The sequence below is a fragment of the Pan troglodytes genome, chromosome X (assembly GCF_028858775.2).
Source record: "Pan troglodytes isolate AG18354 chromosome X, NHGRI_mPanTro3-v2.0_pri, whole genome shotgun sequence".
Classification (NCBI taxonomy): Eukaryota; Metazoa; Chordata; class Mammalia; order Primates; family Hominidae; genus Pan; species Pan troglodytes.
The window spans coordinates 147,321,748-147,340,460 of NC_072421.2; the positions used below are offsets into that span (position 1 = coordinate 147,321,748).

The 18,713-nt window shown below is 42.1% G+C and overlaps 1 pseudogene; it reads left to right on the forward strand.

Annotated features, from left to right (window-relative positions):
- The first annotated feature begins 1,180 nt into the window (after nucleotides 1–1,180).
- LOC129138657 (melanoma-associated antigen 8-like) lies at nucleotides 1,181–2,141 on the forward strand (annotated as a pseudogene).
- The last annotated feature ends 16,572 nt before the right edge of the window (nucleotides 2,142–18,713 follow it).

Here is an 18,713-nt window from a genome sequence, read left to right on the forward strand (position 1 = left end):
TGGACACCCCACCCAATGGTGATGGGATGTGGCGCCTCCTCACTTCTGTTTCTAGATCTTAGGGAGGTGAGGACCTTGCTTTCAGAGGGTGACTCAGGTCAACACAGGGACCCCAGTCTGATCGACTGACACACTGGTCCCAGGATCTGCCAGGTGTCCAGGTGAGGAACCTGAGGGAGGACTGAGGGTACCCCCAGGCAAGAACGCAAACGGGGGCTCCACAGAAATCTTCCCTGCCCCTGATGTCACCCCAGAAAGCATAGGCAGGGCTGTCAGCTGAGGTCTCTCTCTTATCCTGGGATCATCAGTGTCAGGGAGGGGGATGCCTTGGTCTTAGGGGGCTGCACTCAGGTCAGTAGAGGGAGAGCCCCAGATTCTGCCAGGAGTCAACATGAGGACCCAGCAGGCTCCTCGCCCAGGACACATGGTGTCCAGTGAATTTGGATATCTCTTGCTGTCTCTCCCAGTGGACCTAGGCACATGTGGCCAGATGTGGGTCCCCTCATACCCTTCTGTTCCATATCAGGGTTGTGAACTCTTTATCTGAGTTTCTCGAGCCAGCAAAAGGGCAGGATGAGGCCCCTCCAGGAGAAAGGTGAGTGAGCACAGAGGGGACCATGCACCCCATGAGAGTAGGGACCTCACAGAGCCTGGTCAACCCTTCTGACAGCACTGGAAAGCCGGGGCTGTGCTTGCAGTCTGCACCCTGAGGGCCCCTCGATTCCTCTTTTAGGAGCTCCAGGAACCAGGCAGTTAGGCCTTGGTCTGAGGCACTGTGCTCAGGTCACAGAGCAGAGGAGTCGCAGGCAGTGTTAGCAGTCAAGGCGAGGTTCTGATCTGAATGGACAACAAGGGCCCCACACTCCCCAGAACACAAGGGACTCCAGAGAGCCCAGCCTCACCTTCCCTACTGTCAGTCCTGCAGCCTCAGCCTCTGCTGGCCGGCTATACCCTGAGGTGCCCTCTCACTTCCTCCTTCAGGTTCTCAGCGGACAGGCCGACCAGGAGGTCAGAAGCCCCAGGAGGCCCCAGAGGAGCACCAAAGGAGAAGATCTGTAAGTAGGCCTTTGTTAGGGCCTCCAGGGCGTGGTTCGCAAATGAGGCCCCTCACAAGCTCCTTCTCTCCCCAGATCTGTGGGTTCCTCCCCATCGCCCAGCTGCTGCCCGCACTCCAGCCTGCTGCCCTGACCAGAGTCATCATGTCTTCTGAGCAGAGGAGTCAGCACTGCAAGCCTGAGGATGGCCTTGAGGCCCAAGGACAGGAGGCTCTGGGCCTGGTGGGTGCGCAGGCCCCCGCCACCGAGGAGCACGAGGCTGCCTCCTCCTTCACTCTGATTGAAGGCACCCTGGAGGAGGTGCCTGCTGCTGGGTCCCCCAGTCCTCCCCTGAGTCTCAGGGTTCCTCCTTTTCCCTGACCATCAGCAACAACACTCTATGGAGCCCATCCAGTGAGGGCACCAGCAGCCGGGAAGAGGAGGGGCCAACCACCTAGACACACCCCACTCACCTGGCGTCCTTGTTCCAATGGGAAGGTGGCTGAGTTGGTTCGCTTCCTGCTGCACAAGTATCGAGTCAAGGAGCTGGTCACAAAGGCAGAAATGCTGGACAGTGTCATCAAAAATTACAAGCACTAGTTTCCTGTGATCTATGGCAAAGCCTCAGAGTGCATGCAGCTGATGTTTGGCATTGACGTGAAGGAAGTGGACCCCGCGGCCACTCCTACGTCCTTGTCACCTGCTTGGGCCTCTCCTACAGTGGCCTGCTGGGTGATGATCAGAGCATGCCCGAGACCGGCCTTCTGATTATGGTCTTGACCATGATCTTAATGGAGGGCCACTGTGCCCCTGAGGAGGCAATCTGGGAAGCGTTGAGTGTAATGGTGTATGATGGGATGGAGCAGTTTCTTTGGGCAGCTGAGGAAGCTGCTCACCCAAGATTGGGTGCAGGAAAACTACCTGCAATACCGCCAGGTGCCCAGCAGTGATCCCCCGTGCTACCAGTTCCTGTGGGGTCCAAGGGCCCTCATTGAAACCAGCTATGTGAAAGTCCTGGAGTATGCAGCCAGGGTCAGTACTAAAGAGAGCATTTCCTACCCATCCCTGCATGAAGAGGCTTTGGGAGAGGAGGAAGAGGGAGTCTGAGCAGAAGTTGCAGCCAGGGCCAGTGGGGCAGGTTGGGGGAGGGCCTGGGCCAGTGCACGTTCCACACATCCACCACCTTCCCTGTCCTGTTACATGAGGCCCATTCTTCACTCTGTGTTTGAAGAGAGCAGTCAATGTTCTCAGTAGTGGGGAGTGTGTTGGGTGTGAGGGAGTACAAGGTGGACCATCTCTCAGTTCCTGTTCTCTTGGGCGATTTGGAGGTTTATCTTTGTTTCCTTTTGCAGTCGTTCAAATGTTCCTTTTAATGGATGGTGTAATGAACTTCAACATTCATTTCATGTATGACAGTAGGCAGACTTACTGTTTTTTATATAGTTAAAAGTAAGTGCATTGTTTTTTATTTATGTAAGAAAATCTATGTTATTTCTTGAATTGGGACAACATAACATAGCAGAGGATTAAGTACCTTTTATAATGTGAAAGAACAAAGCGGTAAAATGGGTGAGATAAAGAAATAAAGAAATTAAATTGGCTGGGCACGGTGGCTCATGCCTGTAATCCCAGCACTTTGGGAGGCCGAGGCACGGGGATCACGAGGTCAGGAGATCGAGACCATTCTGGCTAACACAGTGAAACACCATCTCTACTAAAAATACAAAACTTAGCCGGGCGTGGTGGCGGGTGCCTGTAGTCCCAGCTACTGGGGAGGCTGCGGCAGGAGAATGGTGTGAACCCTGGAGGCGGAGCTCGCAGTGAGCCGAGATCGCGCCACTGCACTCCATCCAGCCTGGGCGACAGAGCGAGACTCCGTCTCAAAAAAAAAAAAAAAAAAAATTAGCTGGGTGAGGCGGTGGGTGCCTGTAGTCCCAGCTACTCAGGAGGCTGAGAAGGAGAATGGTGTGAACCCAGGAGACAGAGCATGCAGTGAGCCGAGATCGCACTGCTGTAGCCTGGACGACAGAGCAAGACTCTATCTCAAAAAAAAAAAAAAATTAAATTATAGTTAATTCTTGTCTTTCTTGTATTCTGTGTAGTTAAGAAATACATATTTGCTTGGCTAATATATATTGGATTAGCTTGGCTTCTTTGAGAATGTAATTGAATTAAATATGAATAAATGCATTCCCCTGCTCACTGACTCATTTCGTCCTGAAACATTCATTGAGCTTCTGCTATTTGTAAGTCCCTGGGTTAGTATTGGAGATGCTAAGGTAAGCCAGGCCCACCCCTAACCTTACGGTGGGTGAGTCTAGGATCTGCAGTCATATAACTAAGGTGGACAGATGTCCTCCAACATCTAGAGGAAAAATAAGAGAGGGGTGAGGGTGTGGGGCAACAGGTGAGAGTGGTGGAGTGTACATGCCCTGAGCCAAGGCCTTTTGGGCTTTGGGAAACTGCAGTACCTTTTGGGAGAGCTGATTCTAGTGAAATGGGGTAGGACCAGAGCCAGATTCTCAGAGGATGAGAGAAAAGCTTGGAAGGGAAACCTGCTCAGCAGTTCCTTTTGGATGGTGGATGAAACAGAGAGGCATCTCCTCCTGGGGCAGGAATGGGAGGTGTCCTGCACTCTTGTCTCAGTGCGGTTGAACACGGCACACGAAGTTGATGATGGATACCCATTATCCGGAAGGGTTTCCTTAGAGAGAAGCGTGAATCTCCTGGGATGTGAGGCTCAGATGCCACTGGCCAGGTGTTTTTCTTCCTGGTTGTGAGAGCCAGAGCTGACTCTATTAAAGAGACATTCTAACTAGCTTATCTGAAGTACAATTTGGCCAATTATAACAACGGAAAGATTTTGGGTCGTGACATAATCAATGAAAAAAGTGGTTTGGATGTAAAAGAAGCTGAGAGAGAGGGAAGGACTTTATTCTTGACTCATATTCTAAGAGCTTTGAGTTGCATTCCAGTTGGGGGAGAGTTCTGCACACTGAAATTTTGAAGTATGCCCCGTGAGAGGGTAAACTAACTGAAATTCATTGACAAAACTTCCTTTTTTTTGGCCGAGTAATTGTTCCATGTCCTATTCGCCTGCATAGTTTCTGATAAGTCCTGGAGAACCACAACAACAATAAGAAAATCCCAGAATACTAGGATCTGGGGTCAAATACTAGAAATAAAAGCCATCTGCCATTCCGTAAACTTCTTATTTGTGTCAGGACTTGAGCCAGGTGCATCACTTACATTACATACACTCCGACAGCCCTATTGGTCAAGGCTTATTACCCATGCTTCACGGACGAAGAATCTGAGGCTCACAGGGCTTGAGAATGTCCCAGGATCACGAGGGTAGTAAGTAACAGGGCCGGAACCAGATCTCTAGTCTGATTCCACTGGAGCCCAAGCTGTTCCCACTCCTCCCAGCCTGAGGCCCACTTCCTGAGCAGTAGTTCATTTCTCACCACTGCATCATGTCTCTCAGGTGACAAAAGGAAGGACCCTGGGGACAAAGTACTAAAAGCAGGCCAAAAGAAGGTGACAATGAGAATCAAACAGAATTTGGGTGGCATGTGTTGGGGCCCCTGGGAGCTGACTGCTGGGTGCTTTCTGTTGAGCACCTACTATGAAAGATGTTATGGGAGAGCCTACAAATGCTCATCCACATCTTGGTTCCTCCGTCAAAGGCACAAGGGACAAGTACACTCCCAGCCAGCATGTCTGTCTGGCCCCAACACTTTCCCGAGTTACAACACCCTTCCCTTGGTCGCCCTCACGTGCCCTCCATTCCAACTCAGAGGCCCAGCCTGGTGCTTGCTCTTCCTTGCTGCCTCAGGAGGCTGCACAGAATCCCCTGCTTTCCCCAGAACATGGAGCATCCCTATCCCCTGCAGAACCCCCCTAGCTTTCCCACGGCTCACCTTCGGTCCTGTCCCACAGCCACAGCCACCTGGTCCTCCCTCCCTGGGAGTTCTATACACATTCTTTATTTTCCCAATGGGCTGTGAATAGACTATACTTTGCCCATAATCTCCTGACTCTTGGGAAACAGCCCTGAAGGTGGAGAGTAGATTTTTAAGCCACTCACATATTTGCAGTAGGATTTTAATGGGCTTCTTATCTGAAGCTGGGAACTGAACAGGCAAACAAATAGATAGTGCTCAGAAATTCCATTCCCTCATAAGAGGTAGAAGAGGAGCACCCATCCTCTAAAGCTGAATTCTTACAAACACTGGGCTCCTCCCGGGGTATGAGAAATGCGTCCTTGATGGACATGCCACCTGGAATTTGAAAAGAATGATGAATCACTCTTCCACTGCCTCCTGTCTGGCATCTGCACCCAGGGACATACTGGCTTTCAGTGTGACTAGTGGCACCTGCACAGGTGTTTAGGCAAGAACAGTTATGTGGAGAGAAGCAGATATGTCAGGTAAGATTCTGCCCCTGCATCAGGTGGAAGGAGGAAATCCGCAGCCTCCTGAGATGATGGATGGCATTGCAAAGGGAAGTGCGGTAAATGCTATGGAGTATGGAAGGTGAAATCTCCCTGCTAACTTTTGCAGGATCTTCTTCAATTTGACGGGTTAATGCATTTGAAAGCATCTGCTACGTGGTAGACACTTGCAAATTCAGAGAATTTCAAGGCAAAACTGGTCTTCTCAGAACCGTCTATAAGAAATGAAGAGTGTAGTTATCATAACAAATTAGAGTTTGTATGTAGCTTCTTCCACTTCTGGCTGCGTTCATAGCCGTTGTTTCTCCACAACTATATTGTTCAAATTTCTCATACTGCCATGGGACATTTTAGCTAGTCTGATCTATTGAAAAAAATAACACTTGGTTTCATCAATTGCATTTATTGTTTCCAGAAGTTTCTGAAGTTTCAATTTCATTAATTTTTCTCTTCCTGTCTATATCATCCCAATCCTTTTGTTTTCCTCAGGTTTAATTTACTTTTATTTTTCTAATTATTTAACATCAATGATTAGATGTTTTATTTGAGCCATTTGTTACTTTCTTACATAAGCACTCAAGGAGATAAAAATTCCTCTAGGCACTACGTTAGCTGATTTCCACATATTTTAAAACATCATATTACCATTTTTATTTATCAGAATATATTTTCTCATTTTCCTTAATAATTTTTTAAACAAAGAAGAGTAAAAATGTGTTGTTTATTTAAAATTACATGGAGACTTTACAAATATGTCCTTTGTTATATTTTTATTTTATTTTATTCTGGATCTTTAAAATTTCCACTTTGTACAATTTCAATTATTAAATTGAAATGTATAATTTGAAATGCATACTTTTTCGTATTAAAACATATATTTTGTACAACTTCAATTATTTTAAATTTGTTAAGGGTTGTTTTATGGTCTATCTTGGTAAAAATTCCACATACACTTGAAAACAATATTTATTCTGCTGTTGTTCTGTGACGTGTTCAGTAAAAGCCAGTCAGCTCAAGTTGGTTCTTTGTGTTATTCGGGTTGGTCTATAACCTTGCAGAGTTTCTGTGTACTTCAATCATTTACTCAGAGAGGAGTTTTGCAATCTCCAAATGCAAGTGTAGATTTGACTATTTATTCTTTCAATTCTATCAGATGTTTCATGTATTTTAAAACAATGCTTTTAGGTGAACTAACAGGATTATGATGTATTTTTTGTTAATTGACTCTTTTATCATTGCATAATGTCCCTATTTATCCAGGGTAATTTTCCTTCCCATAAAGTTTTTAGAAGTTTACTTTTCTGTTTTTCCAGCTTTCTTTTTAATTTTCAATTTTATTATTTAAATGGACAAACAGTGTTTTTTTCCTTTTCTGTCCAATTCTGTGGGTTTTGCTCATGTGTAGATTCATGGAACCACCATCACAATCTTCATACAAACAATTCCGTCACCCTCCTCTCCAAAAGAAACCCCTTTTACTTGCTATACACTTACAGTTATACCCACATGTCTACAACTAACAGTGGGAACCTCTCATCTGTACTCACTATTTCAGTTTTCTCTTTCAAGAATGTCACATGAATAGAAAAAATAGAATATGTACCTGGTTGAGACTGGCTCTTTCCACACAGCAAGACACCTTTGAGTTTGATACACCTTGTTGTGCATACCAGTAGTTCATGCCTTTTATTGCAGAGTAGTTATTTCATAGTATGGATACACAAAAACTTCATTGTCCATTTATCCACAAAAATATATTTGTGTAATTTTCAGGTTTTCTCAAATATGACTAGAGCTGCTGTAAACATTCATGTAGTAATGTCTTTTAAAATTTTTTTTAGTTATTTTCAAATATATGTTACTGTAGCTCATTATGCCTTAATATGCATTTCTCTAATAGCTGTGATGTAGAATAATTTCTCATGTGCTTCTTTGTCATGCATGTGTCCACACTGGACAATGCCCTCAACATACTGGGCACTGCAGGAACACACCTCAAAATAATATAGCCATCTATGTACAAACTCACAGCCAACATCATATGGAATGGACAAAAGATGGAAGTGATCTCCATGAGAACCAGAACAAAACAAGGATGCATACTCTCACCATTCCTATTCAACATATTATGGAAGTCCTAGCCAGAGCAATCAGGCAAGGCAAAGATATAAAAGGCATCCAAATAGGAAGAGAGGAAGTCAAATTATCTCTCCTTGCAGATGATATGATTTTACACCAAGAAAGCCCCGATAGTCTCTGCCCAGAAGCTCCTAGATCTGATAAATAACTTCAGCAAAGTTTCAAGATACGAAATCAAGGTACAAAAATCAGCAACAATTCTATACACCAACAACATCCAAGTGGAGAGCCAAATCAAAAACATAATCGCATTCATAATACAAAAGTATAAAATGCCTAGGAATGCAGCGAATCAGAGAGGTGAAACGCCTTTAAAGTGGCAGTTACAAATACTGCTGAAAAAAATCAGAGATGACACAGGCAAATGGGAAAACATTACATGCTCATGCTTAGGAAAAATCAATAATATTTAAATGGCCATAATGCCTAAAGCAATTTACCGATTTAACGCTATTCCTAACAAACTACCAATGACATTTTTCACAGATTAGAAAAAAACTATTCTAAATTCCATGTGGAACCAGAAATAAACCTGAATAGTCAAAAGCAATCATAAGCAAAAAGAGCATAGCCAGAGGCATCACAGGACCTGACTCTAAACTATACTATAATGCTACAGTAACCAAAACATGATAGTCTTCTCTAACACAGGTCATAAGCAAAAAGAGCATAGCCAGAGGCATCACAGGACCTGACTCTAAACTATACTATAATGCTACAGTAACCAAAACATGATAGTCTTCTCTAACACGGGTTAGAGAACCCAGAAATAAAGCCACACAGCTATAACCATCTGATCTTCAACAAAATTGACAAAAACAAGCAATGAGGAAATGAGTTCCTATCAATAAATGGTGCTGGCATAACTGGCTAGCCATACGCAGAAGATTGAAACTGAGCCCCTTCCAGTTTCAACTCAAGATGAATTCATCTTTAATCCATCAACTCAAGATGGATTAAAGACATAAATGAAAAACCTAAAACGATAAAAGTCCTAGAAGAAAACCTGGGAAATACCATTCTGGATGTGGGCCTTGACAAAGATTTCATGATGAGGATTCCAAAAGCTATTGTAAAAACCCCCAAATTGAGAATAAGACCTAAGTAAACTAAAGAACTTCTTCACGTGAAAAGAAACTATCAACCCAGCAAACAGAAAGGCTACAGAATGGGAGAAAGATTTGCAGACTACGCATCCAACAGAGGTCTAATATCCAGAATCTATAAGGAACTTTAACAAATTAACAAGGAAAAAACAACCCCATTAAAAAATGGGCCAAGAACATGAGCAGACACTTCTCAAAAGATGACATACACACAGCCAACAAGCATAGGAAAAAGTGTCCAACGTCACTAACATAGAAATGCAAATTAAAATTACAATGAGATACCATCTCACAACAGTCAGAATGGCTATTAATAAAAAGTCAAAAAAGAAACTGATGCTGCTGAGGTCATGAGGAAACTGATACACTACTGGTGGGAATGTACATTCCTTCAGCTATCGTGAAAAGTAGTTTGTAAATTTCTCCAAGAAATTAAATCAGAATTACCAATCGACCCAGCAATCCCATTACTGGATATGTACCCAAGGGAATATAAATTGTTCTACCATAAAGACACATGCACACATATGTTCATCACAGCACTATTCACAGTAGCAAAGACATAGAATTAACTGAGATGCTCATCAATGGTGGACTGGATAAAGAAAATGTGGTATATATGGACCATGAAATACTATGCAGCCATTAAAAATAACAAAATCATGACCTTTGCAGCAACATGGATGGAGCTGGAGCTATTATTCTAAGCAAATTAATGCAGGAACAGAAAACCAAATACCACATGTTCTCACTTATAAGTAGGAGCTACACATTGAGCATATGTGGACACAAAGGAGGGAACAATAGGCACTGGAAACTATTTTACCAATGTGGAGAGTGGAGCCTAGGGGTAGGGTGACAATTTGAAAACCACCTATCTGATACTATGATGACTACCTGAGTGATAAGTCGTCAGTACACCAAACCTCTGAGACACGCAATATACCCATGCAACAAGTCTGCACAGGTACCCCCTGAAACAAAAATAAAAGTTGGGAAGAACCAAAGAACCAAAACATAATTAAATTTTTTAAAAAATAAATGCAGTAAAGATTGTAAAGTCAGAAAAAAAATTTCCAAATCATTTTCCACAGTGGTTGTACTATTTCATAATTCCCACTGGCAACACATCAGATTTTAAATTGGTCTTCATCCTTGCTAGCACTTAGTAATATCTTTTTTGAGAAATTTTCAGTCATTTTAAACTATGTGTTATGCTATCTCTTTATGGTTTAATTCTCACTTCTCTAATAGATATGATGAACAATGATTTTTCATGTCTTTATTTGTCATGCATATGTCCACTTAGGGGAAGTGTCTATTGATATCTTTTCCCCATTTACGAAATTTAGTTATTTGTGATAAGTGAACTCATGTTAGGTGATTGTTTTGGACTAAGGTCTGTCTCCAGGCCCTAGCAGAACAGACCTATACAGAATGGAGACACTGGTGCTAATTGTCACTTAATCAAAGCAAATGTTGGCTCATCCTGTATTCTCTTGTTCCCTGGACTGTCTCCTCTGCTTTCCTTTTGCTCTGCTATGCCCTGCTCTGAAAAGACACCTGCCATTTCTCCCCCAGCAAGCAGGCCTGACCTGCCAGGAGGGCAGCATGTAGCTGTGCTTTGCCTGCTCTCCAAGCATGCTATGGCCCTGAACCAGGGGTCTTGGCTGACCGCAGACTATAACCTGTATAGTGCCTACGATTATACAATACCATCTACGGAGTAAGCGCTTGTGAAAACTGCTCTTCCTGCTGGCTGCAATGGATGAGTGGCTCAGTGGTCTGGCCTGGCTGCAAAACACTTTATAGATACAGGAGCTGGTGTCACAGACGAAGGTTATAGAGGAAATGGTGGGGCTGTAGTGCTTAATTTGGGTAAAGAAAGGTTTGAAGTCAAAAAAAGTGATCAAATTGCACAAGTTTTCTGTGAATGGATTTTTTATCCGTAAACAGAAGTTCAAGCTCTGGATGAAGCTGAAAGGCCTTCAGAAGGTTTAGGTTCCACTGGAAAGAATTAAAATCTATGCCAAAATAGAAAATGTGAAATCATACTGTTTTCTGAAAAATGAAGAGTTTTGCTTAAAGTGATTTGTTGTTTGGTACTTCTCTAAATTTAATAACTATAACCTTCTAAAAAGACTGCATTTTCATATGATCAAGGAAAGAGTACATCTGTACAGATCACATAATATACTTTCTTATGTTTTTTTTCCAATAAAGAGTTGTATGTAAATCTGTCTTGTGGTGACCTTATTCAAATGGTGTCTTTTAAAAAATTAAATGTATATCAATTACTAATACAGAAAAACTTGTATTGCTTAACTCAATCAATGATACCCCATTAGCAATTTATTTTGCTTTAATGGCTTTAAATCATTAATACTTTTTTTTGAATAAACTTAAATTCTTTCATGGATACAAAATCTTGCATAAGCTAAACCAAAATAAATAAAAAATGAAAGGGAGAGATTAAAGTTGTTCCTTGTTCTTCCCTTCTCTTCACTAGTCTAATTTTTTTTAATCTTAAAATTATTTGTGAGGGTGAGAAAAGAGTCCTCAGTTTATTTTTTTATTATTACATTTCTTTTGGTAGATCTCCTGTTGACTAGGAGAGGTATGCTCTTGAAAAGACATGTGTCTTGGGAATTTCTTACATTTAGTTTGTTTCCCTGAATTTCATCTGAAAACTAAAAAGTATCTGAGATAGGTGTCAATCAATTTGGAAGTTTATTTTGCCAATCTTAAGGGCATGCCCAGGAGGTAGGTCTGTGCCTTTCTCCAGAGATGATTTTGAGGGCTTCAATATTTAAAGGGGAAAAGCAAGCTGGAGGACATTGAGGGAGGGCATGGTCACATTACTGAATGCACATGTTGCAAGAGGAATAGGAGCAGGTAGGGGCATAACCAGTTATGTATTCCTCTCTCCCTCATTAAACTGGCACTTTACGTAAGATAAAGTGAACGTAGAGTAGCTACCTGTGGATATATTTAACCTTTTATCTGTAGCTATCTGCTTAGGAACAAAAGGAAAGGCAGCTTCTTACATGACTCACCTTTCAGATTCATTTTCTTCTTTTGGCATAGTGAACTAGGGTCCCACATTTTTATGTTTCTTTCACATTTCTCCCTCTTTTCTTCTGAAAATCTTTCAGACAAAGCATTTGTATTAGTCACCTTCACACTGCTATAACAAACTACCTGAGCCTGAGCAACATATAAACAAAAGAGGTTTAGTTGACTCACAGTTCCGCATGACTGCGGAGTCCTCAGGAAACACAATCATGGCAGAAAGTGAAGGGGAAGCAAGGCACCTCTCACATGGTAGCAGGAGAGAAAGAGCACAAGGGGGGACCTGCCAAACACTTTTAAACCATCAGATCTCATGAGAACTCACTCACTATCATGAGAACAGCATGGGGGAAACTGCCCCCATGGTCCAATCATTTCCTACCAGGTCCCTCCCTTGTCATGTGGGGATTATAATTCAAGATGAGATTTGGGTGGGGACCAGAGTCAAACCATATCACCATTTTAGAAAAAAATGAGTTTCTGGTTTTGGGTTTTATCTGATCACTCATGGCTAGGACTGTTTATTTCTAGAATACATAATGTAATTCATCATTGCAGTATCCTAGAGAATAATTTCACCAGTCTAATAAATCCCTTCTGCTTATCTAAGGCATACCTTCTCCCAACCCCAGATCACTGGCCACAACAGACATTTTTACTGTCTTTATAGCTTCGCCTTTTCTAGAATGTCAGGTAAATTAGATCATATACTATCTATCATTTTCAGACTGGCTTCTTTCACTTAACACTAAGCACTTAAGATTCATTCATGTTTTTTGTGCCTCAGGGGTCATTTTTTTGGTTGATGAATAATGTTCTGTTGTTGTTGGAACACAGTTTTTCCATTCACCTCCTGAAGAACATCTTGTGTGCTTCCAGTTTCTGACAATGATGAAGTAAGCTGCCACATACATTTGTATGCAAGATTTTTGCATGGGCATAAGTTTGCAAACCAGCTGGATGTATACCTAGGATTGAAGAGACTGTGCTCAGTTTTGTAATGGAAACAGCTGACAAACTGTCTTTGAAAGTTGCTTTACTACTTTGCATTCCCAGCAGTGATGACCAACAGTGTCTTTTGTTCCTCGTTGCCAGCCATTGGCATTTTCGATTTTTTGGATTTTAGTCATCCTAATACGTGTGTATCTCACTTTTATTTAATTCACAATTTCCTTCTGAAGAATGATGTTGATTATCTTGTCTTATGATTATTTTCCATCTGCATATGTTTTTTGTCAATGTGTCCATTTAGAGATTTTTGCCTGTGAACTTTAAAAAGCAGTTGGGTCCAGGTGCGGTGGCTTACGCCTATAATACCAGCACTTTGGGAGGCTGAGGCAGGCAGATCACCTGAGGTCGGGAGTTCGAGACCAGCCTGACCAACATGGAGAAAGCCCGTCTCTACTTAAAATACAAAATTAGCTGGGCATGGTGGCGCATGCCTGTAATCCCAGCTACTCAGGAAGGCTGAGGCAGGAGAATCGCTTGAACCTGGGAGGTGGAGGTTGCGGTGAGCCGAGATCGCGCCACTGCACTCTAGCCTGGGCAATAAGAGTGAAACTCGGTCTCAAAAAAAAAAAAAAAAAAGCATTTGGGCTTCTATTTTTCTGATAAAGTCTTTTAGCACTTTTTTGTCTTTAAGTCAATTAAATATAGAAAATTAAATCATATAAATTATATATAAGCATATAAAATATATAATATATAATCATATATAAGATAACTAATGAGCTGTTTTGAAATTAGAAAAAAATCTAATTTTACAAACCTCAAAATTATTTAAGGTCCATTATGCAGCAGAGAATAGCAAGAAGAAAGAGACAGGCAGAAATAAATGGAGAAAACAGAATTCAGTTGACTGAGAAGGGTAAAAAAAATCCCTTTTTGTCAAAAAAAATAATATCCTAGAAGAGAAAGAAAGCATAAAGGCCTGATATATATATATATATATATGCTTGCTTTATACATATATATATGTATGTGTATGTGTATATGTATGTATATTTACCTTTTTTATTATTATACTTTAAGATCTAGGGTACATGTGCATGACGTGCAGGTTTGTTACATATGTATACATGTGCCATATTGGTGTACTGCACCCATTAACTCGTCATTTACATTCCTATTACATTAGGAATATCTCCTAATGCTATTCCTCCCGCCTCTTCCCACTCCACGACAGGCCCCGGTGTGTGATGTTCCCCACCCTGTGTCCAAGTGTTCTCATTGTTCAATTCCCACCTATGAGTGAGAACATGCGGTGTTTGGTTTTTTTGTCCTTGCGATAGTTTGCTGAGAATGATGGTTTCCAGCTTCATCCATGTCCCTACAAAGGACATGAACTCATCCTTTTTTATGCCTGCATAGTATTCCATGGTGTATATGTGCCACATTTTCTTAATCCAGTCTATCATTCATGGACATCTGGGTTGGTTCCAAGTCTTTGCTATTGTGAATAGTGCCGCAATAAACATACGTGTGCATGTGTATTTATAGCAGCATTATTTATAATCCTTTGATGTGCTGCTGGATTCAGTTTGCCAGTATTTTATTGAGGATTTTTGCATCGATGTTCATCAGGGATATTGGTCTAAAATTCTTTTTGTTGTGTCTCTGCCAGGCTTTGATATCAGGATGATGCTGGCCTCATAAAATGAGTTAGGGAGGATTCCCTCTCTTTCTATTGATTGGAATAGTTTCAGAAGGAATGGTACCAGCTCCTCTTTGTACCTCTGGTACAATTCGGCTGTGAATCTGTCTGGTCCTCGACTTTTTTTTGGTTGGTAGGCTATTAATTATTGCCTCAATTTCAGAGCCTGTTATTGGTCTATTCAGGGATTCAACTTCTTCCTGGTTTAGGCTTGAGAAGGCGTATGTGTCCAGGAATTTATTCATTTCTTCTAGATTTTCTAGTTTATTTGCGTAGAGGTGTTTATAGTATTCTCTGATGGTAGTTTATATTTCTGTGGGATTGGTGGTGATATCCCCTTTATCATTTTTTATTGTGTCTATTTGATTCTTCTCTCTTTTCTTCTTTATTAGTCTTGCTAGCAGTCTATCAATTTTGTTGATCTTTTCAAAAACCAGCTCCTGGATTCACTGATTTTTTGAAGGGTTTTTTGTGTCTCTGTCTCCTTCAGTTCTGCTTTGATTTTAGTTATTTCTTCCCTTCTGCTAGCTTTTGAAGGTGTTTGCTCTTGCTTCTCTAGTTCTTTTAATTGTGATGTTAGGGTGTCAATTTTAGATCTTTCCTGCTTTCTCTTGTGGGCATTTAGTGCTATAAATTTCCCTCTACACACTGCTTTAAATGTGTCCCAGAAATTCTGGTATGTTGTGTCTTTGTTCTCATTGGTTTCAAAGAACATCTTTATTTCTGCCTTCATTTCGTTATGTACCCAGTAGTCATTCAGGAGCAGGTTGTTCAGTTTCCATGTAGTTGTGTGGTTTTAAGTGAGTTTCTTAATGGTGAGTTCTAGTTTGATTGCACTGTGGTCTGAAAGACAGTTTGTTATAGTTTCTGTTCTTTTACATTTGCTGAGGAGTGCTTTACTTCCAACTATGTGGTCAATTTTGGAATAAGTGTGATGTGGTACTGAGAAGAATGTATATTCTGTTGATTTGGGGTGGAGAGTTCTGTAGATGTCTATTAGGTCGGCTTGGTGCAGAGCTGAGTTCAATTCCTGGATATCCTTGTTAACTTTCTGTCTTGATCTGTCTAATGTTGACAGTGGGGAATTAAAGTCTCCTATTATTATTGTGTGGGAGACTAAGTCTCTTTGTCAGTCTCTAAGGACTTGCTTTATGAATCTGGGTGCTCCTGTATTGGGTGCATATATATTTAGGACAGTTAGCTCTTCTTGTTGAATGGATCCCTTTACCATTATGTAATGGCCTTTGTCTCTTTTGATCTTTGTTGGTTTAAAGTCTGTTTTATCCAAGACTAGGATTGCAACCCCTGTCTTTTTTTGTTTTCCATTTGCTTGGTAGATCTTCCTCCATCCTTTTATTTTGAGCCTATGTGTGTCTCTACACTTGAGATGGGTTTTCTGAATACAGCACACTGATGGGTCTTGACTCTTTATCCAATTTGCCAGTCTGTGTCTTTTAACTGGAGCATTTAGCCCATTTACATTTAAGGTTAATATTGTTATGTGTGAATTTGATCCTGTCATTACGATGTTAGCTGGTGATTTTGCTTGTTAGTTGATGAAGTTTCTTCCTAGCATCAGTGGTCTTTACGATTTGGCATGTTTTTACAGTGGCTGGTACCAGTTGTTCCTTTCCATGTTTAGTGCTTCCTTCAGGAGCTCTTGTAACGCAGGCCTGGTGATGACAAAATCTCTCAGCATTTGCTTGTCTGTAAAGGATTTTATTTCTCCTTCACTTACGAAGCTTAGTTTGGCAGGATATGAAATTCTGGGTTGAAAATTCTTTTCTTTAAGAATGTTGAATATTGGCCCCCACTCTCTTCTGGCTTCTATGTAGAGTTTCTACCAAGAGATCCGCTGTTAGTCTGATGGGCTTCCCTTTGTGGGAAACCTGACCTTTCTCTCTGGCTGCCCTTAATATTTTTTCCTTCATTTCAACTTTGGTGAATCTGATAATTATGTGTCTTGGAGTTGCTCTTCTCGAGGAGTATCTTTGTGGCTTTCTCTGTATTTCCTGAATTTGAATGTTGGCCTGCCTTGCTAGGTTGGGGAAGTTCTCCTGGATAGTATCCTGAAGAGTGTTTTCCAACTTGGTTCCATTCTCCCTGTCACTTTCAGGTACATCAATTAGACGTAGATTTGGTCTTTTCACATAGTCCCATATTTCTTGGAGGCTTTCTTTGTTTCTTTTTACTCTTTTTTCTCTAAACTTCTCTTCTTGCTTTATTTCATTCATTTGATCTTCAATCACTGATACCCTTTCTTCCACTTGATCAAATCAGCTACTGAGGCTTGTGCATATGTCACGTAGTTCTCGTGCCATGGTTTTCAGCTCCATCAGGTCAGTTAAGGTCTTCTCTATGCTGTTTATTCTAGTTAGCCATTCATCTAATCCTTTTTCAAGATTTTTAGCTTCTTTGCGATGGGTTTGAACATCCTCCTTTAGCTTGGAGAAGTTTGTTATTACCGATCGTCTGAAGCCTTCTTTTCTCAACTCGTCAAAGTCATTCTCCATCCAGCTTTGTTCTGTTGCTGGCAAGGAGCTGCATTTCTTTGGAGGGGAAGAGGCACTCTGATTTTTAGAATTTTCAGCTTTTCTGCTCTGTTTTTTCCCCATCTTTGTGGTTTTATCTACCTTTGGTCTTTGACGTACAGATGGGGTTTTGGTGTGGATGTCCTTTCTGTTTGTTAGTTTTCCTTCTAACCGTCAGGACCTTCAGCTGCAGGTCTGTTGGAGTTTGCCTGGGTCCACTCCAGACCCCGTTTGCCTGGGTATCAATCACCAGAGGAGGCTGCAGAACAGCAGATATCGCAGAACGGCAAATGTTGCTGCCTTATTCTTCCTCTGGAAGCTTCGTCTCAGAGGGGCACCGGGCTGTATGAGGTGTCAGTCAGTCCCTACTGGGAGGTGTCTCCCAGTTAGACTACTCGGGGGTCAGGGACCCACTTGAGGAGGCAGTCTGTCCATTCTCAGATCTCAAACTCTGTGTTGGGAGAACCACTACTCTCTTCAAAGCTGTCAGACAGGGACGTTTAAGTCTGCAGAAGTTTCTGCTGCTTTTTGTTCAGCTATGGCCTGCCCCCAGAGGTGGAGTCTACAGAGGCAGGCAGGTCTCCTTGAGCTGCGGTGGGCTCCACCCAGTTCGAGCTTCCCAGCTGCTTTGTTTACCTACTCAAGCCTCAGCAATGGCAGACGTCCCTCCCCCAGCCTTGTTGCTGCCTTGCAGTTCAATCTCAGACTGCTGTGCTAGCAGTGAGCAAGGATCCGTGGGCGTGGGACCCTCCAAGCCAGGCGCAGGATATAATCTCCTTGTGTGCTGTTTGCTAAGACTGTTGGAAAAGTGCAGTATTAGGGTGGGAGTGTCCTAATTTTCCAGGTACTGTCTGTCATGGCTTCCCTTGGCTAGGAAAGGGAATTCTCCTACCCGTTGCACTTCCCGGGTGAGGTGATGCCCCGCCCTGCTTCAGCTCACGATCCGTGAACTGCACCCACTGTCCGACAAGCCCCAGTGAGATGAACCTGGTACCTCAGTTGGAAATGCAGAAATCACCCATCTTCTGCATCACTCAAGCTGGGAGCTGCAGACTGGAGCTGTTCCTATTCGGCCATCTTGAAACTGCTCTATATTTACCTTTTAAAATTCTTGTTTCTTTTTTTCTCAGACGTTAGATATGAGTTCTAAATTTCTTTTCAAATAATTAATATGTCAGTATGTTCAATTCTTTGCTTTCTACTTTTAAACTTAACTTCCTCGTAAAGCAACCTTTTTCGATTACCTACTCCACCCTGACTCATTCAAATTACCTACTCCACCCTGACTCATTCCAATCACCTGTGCCACCTTAACTCATTCTGATCACCTGCTCCACCCTAACTCATTCGGATTACCTGCTACCTGCTCTGCCCTGACTCCCGCCAAAGCACTCAACCCAACATTCTCTTTAAATTAGCCAATCTGAATTTAGCCTGTGCAGGCTAACCCTAGCCAATAGGAGAATGACACAGCAGCAGGGGCCACATGCGTCAGGGATAAGAACCCCTTCCCCTCCCTTGTCCAAGTGTGTGCTCACCATTGCTCCATCTGTAAGGGCATACCCTTTTATAGAAGTAACTTGCCTTGCTGAGAATTAAAAATAAAATTTTATATTTGAGTGCTATTACTTTTGCTGCACTGAAACTTTATATATAACAATTTAGGGGCTGCCTGTGATTACATTCCCCTCTAGGGACGTTGTCTGGTTCTCTCTTGTGAGG